The sequence below is a fragment of the Miscanthus floridulus genome, chromosome 9 (assembly GCF_019320115.1).
Source record: "Miscanthus floridulus cultivar M001 chromosome 9, ASM1932011v1, whole genome shotgun sequence".
Classification (NCBI taxonomy): Eukaryota; Viridiplantae; Streptophyta; class Magnoliopsida; order Poales; family Poaceae; genus Miscanthus; species Miscanthus floridulus.
The window spans coordinates 99,431,591-99,435,900 of NC_089588.1; the positions used below are offsets into that span (position 1 = coordinate 99,431,591).

At 43.3% G+C, this 4,310-nt stretch overlaps 1 pseudogene; it reads left to right on the top strand.

Moving 5' to 3' along the window:
* Positions 1–587: 587 nt before the first annotated feature.
* On the top strand, positions 588–3,915 carry LOC136480386 (uncharacterized; annotated as a pseudogene).
* The last annotated feature ends 395 nt before the right edge of the window (positions 3,916–4,310 follow it).

The window sequence follows — 4,310 nt, forward strand, 5'->3', positions numbered from 1 at the left end:
TAGTCATGTTACCTTGTCCATATCCTTATTAGAGACTTTTACACCATGCCTTCCTTTGGGAAAATATAAATGAACGATACCCGAATACTTCATGGTGAAATGCTACAACGATATATCCATGTGCTTGCGGTGTATTTTTGTATGTGTTCAGAAATATCATCATGGCATTTCTGGTTCCATTGCTAGAAAACAAAAATCCTAGTGATGACACTAAGAAACGCCAACAAGCATTTCTGGCGCCATTGCTGAGGATGGACTTAAAACCTCCATACTTGGTGATTATGCTAAGAAATACCAACAAGCATTTCTGGTGCCATTGCCATTGAAGGCACTAGTTAAAAGAATCTATTAGGACATGTTCATTATAATAGCTTGTGTAGTAGCCATTGCTCATAACAAGATAACTTTGTTTCTTTTCTCTTGTCATGGATGAAAATAGGATAGTGTAAGATGGTTTCGACTTGCCAACAAACTTCACCAAGAATCCAGAGTCATTCCTAAAGAAGGCCCGACCATGTGTCGATCCTCCTTTAGCTACTCCACCCATAGTTGAACTCGTCATCCAAGCACCATCCATACCGAACACCATGGCCGACAAGACACTACGCGAGTACTCTATCCCTAGTGTTGCCAACGTGCCTATTGGGCCCGCTGTCAACTTGGGCAAATTGAACTTTGAACTGAAGACTGGATTAATCATGATGGTGTAGGCCAGTCCGTGTCACCCAATTTTAAGGATAAATCTTATGTGCGCCCAGAGATCAGTCACACACATAAGCCAACAAATTATGAATAGTATCATCACAAGGGTTTATTACATCACGAATAGGACAGGTTTATCACATAAATATAGCGGAAAATATAACAAAAAGATCTCTCGCGGAAGCTCCATTTCACAGGGACGTCGGCTGGTTGACCACAAGTCTAGTAGTCCTCAGGAAAATCATCATACTCATAGCCATCTGTTACCCATCCAAGATTTTTATCCAAATAAATAAAATAAACAAGCATAAGTACATGTCGTACTCAACAAGTGTAACATGGGGTTCATGAGGCTCAAAACGCTTGACACAGGTTTAACAACGTTCAACTTTTAGTTGTCACAATTTTAGCCTAAGAGTAGCAACAAGTTGTTTCAATTCCCAATGCAAAACACATGATCAAATGTAAACATGAATAATGAATAGCATAAATAGATAATCCTTAGTGTTCATCTATTCCATAAGGGTTCCAAGGCCGCTCGTGATCGTGAGCACGGTTGATATACTAGTTTTACACTCTGCAGAGGTTGTACACTTTCACTATGAGTCATGATACCCATATGCCCGTGTTTATAACTCCCAAAACACTTCCAAGGTGAGCAAGCAGGGGTCACTATAAAGCCTTTCAAAGGTTCGTCTAACGAGTTAGGGCCGCTAGGTTTCTGTGGCCTGCAAATGTAGAGCTCCCCTTCTGACAGGCACAATGACGCGCAGCCTATACACTGACGGACAGAGGCCGCACTATATCTAACCCGGAACACACCCCTCTTGCGCCATAAAGGTAACCTCTAACAAGCTAGAAAAAGGTCCTCATATTAAGCTAAAGCCAGAGCCATGTAGCCCTCATAGCTGTACTATAAGTCCCGAATGATCACTTACAGATAAGTCCTTAGGGAGAGGAATCTGAAGCATTTAGAAAATAGCTAAACACTCTAGCCGCCTATTTCCATGTTGCTAAAAAGTCATATTTTAATATTTATTGCATATACCATTAGTCAAGTTACAAGATCATGGTTTAATTGAGCACTAGCTACCCAAATGCATAACCCGTAGGTAACAAGGTAAAAGTTCAATTATAGGGAATCCCTATGAAGGCGACACATGCAACATGAATTTAATGAATTAAAGTGAATAGGAAACAAGGATGATCCCATGCTATACTTGCCTTGAGCCAAGTACTCCTACTGGTCCTGCTCGTCAAAGTTGTACCCTTGATCTCCCATGAATTGCTCATCGTCTATACTCGATAACACAGCAACATACAAACATCCAGGAGCAATCATGCGAAGCAAACAAAGCTATAGATTAGAACAGTACACCAACAGCATAAAATCAAGATGAAAAGTTTGGAAAATGAATCTTTGTCTCGCTACGAACACATAGACGCGAAGATCACAAAAATCGGAGCTAAAATGAAAAAGTTATAAATTTAAAAAGTTTTCCTTTAGTAAAATAATAGATTAAATCTAACCTTAAATTTTAAAAGTTGGAAACCTACTTAACAGTAGCATAAACATGCATATTACTTAATTATGAATCTAACGCAACTTCAACGGATCAAATCGGAGTTAAAACGGAGATTTTATGGCTAAAACAAATTTAGTGGCAAAACTGTAAATAGCTGAAAACGTATTTTTAATCTAACCGAACCAAAATACGCTTCCAAAAGAAAGAAACGGAATCTGGAAAAGACACTAGGGATGGCGGGTTAATACTGAAATAATTATAAGGACTCTTATGCAAAATTCTAGAATGAAGGGGTATCCTTCATCGTAGGCCGTCGGATTAGAGATGGACGGCCGAGATTGAATCTGGCGGTGGGGGAAAAAACGTCGCCGGAACAGGGCCGGCGGAGAGGTTGACCACGGCGGCGCCATGGGTGGCTCACTGGAGCTTCGGTTTTTGGTCTGCAATGCTCGGTTCAACGAAAGAGAAGCACAGGGAGATAAAGGAGGGGATGGGGATCTCACCGGACCCAAAAGCAAAGAACGGGAGGTAGTAGAGGTGGCGCGGTGCTCGGTGGATGGCAACGGCTTTCCCAAGCTTGCGGTGGCGCTAGGGCGAGGCGCGGCTGTGGGCTTACGTGGGTGAAAAACTCACTACGGATGGGATAGGGAGGCGGTTCGAGCGGTATTTATGAGGGCACAGTACGCTTGGGCGGCACGGCACCGAGCTCGTGGCGGAGACGAACACGGCGTCGAGCAGTGGTCTCCGGCTCTATTATGGCATGAGAAAGGAGAACACGCCGACATGTGGGCCAGCGCTGTTAGCGGCTGGAGGAAAGGCACATGGCGCTACTTGGGCTAGCGCTCGGCTGGACTGCTGCGGTGCGGCGCGGAAGAAGGAGGCTGAGCTGGCCGAGCTAGGCCGCTGCGAGAAGGAAGTTAAGCAGGCCGACGCTGGGGAGAAATGAGCCACAGGCAGAAGCAGGCCTATGGGCCGAAACAGAGGAAGGAGAAAGAAGCTTATTTTCCTTTTCCAATATTCCAAAGCAATTTCCAAATACAAATTCAAAACAATTTGAGGTTTGATTTCAAATCACACCAACTCAAAAATTATTATGCAGCAGCATGAATGCACACTCGTGGCCGTTGACCTATATTTGATTTTAATTTGATAAAATTTATTATTTTTCCTAAATTCAAATTCCCACAAAAATGCATAATTAATCATTTCCTCCTATTTCAAAAATATGCAAAATTTAGGGTGTTACAGTCCGTTCTGCGGACTGCCTAGTAAGGATGCCAATGCTCATCTGCAACACTTCCTAGAGCTGTGTGACACCATCGTCATGAAGGATGTCACACCTAAGATCTTCAAACTCCGTCTGTTTCCGTTCTCCCTCCTGGGGATGGCAAAACAGTGGTTCTACAAGGACCCAAAAGCTGTCAACACAAGGAACAAGGGTTCCATGGCATTTCTAGCGAAGTTCTTCCTGATGGGCAAAACTAACACCCTTCATGGGAGAATTTCCAACTTCCAGCAGACAGCATCAGAATCCATCCCAGAAGCGTGGGAGAGGCTACAAGAATACATCCTTGCCTATCCATACCATGGGATGGAAAACTGATTGATTCTTCAAAACTTCTACAACATGCTAACTTCCACATCCAGAGCCCACGTAGATGCTACTACCAGAGGGGCTTTCTTCTAACTCATAAACAACGAACCTACGACTGTCATTGAGAAGATGGTCTCCAGCCAGGGGTGGAGTGAAGACAGACTCCAAACCCAAGAAGACGGCATGCATATCATGGAGGAAATGGATATGCTGGCCGTAAAATTGGATCTCTTAATAAAATGCTTGGACAAACATGGTACCATCCAATCGTTCTACTCGCATATACCATTCAAGGTGTGCGGAAACCTCAGACACTCAGGGAATGACTGCCTCGAGACCCATAAAAATACACTAAACAACAACAACAGGTTCCGTCCACAAGGAGATCTAGGGTGGAATCAGTCGCACCCACCATATCAGGAAGGTAACTTTGCTTACAATTCAAATATTACAAATCAACCTTCCTTGATAGATCTTGTGTTAGGGCA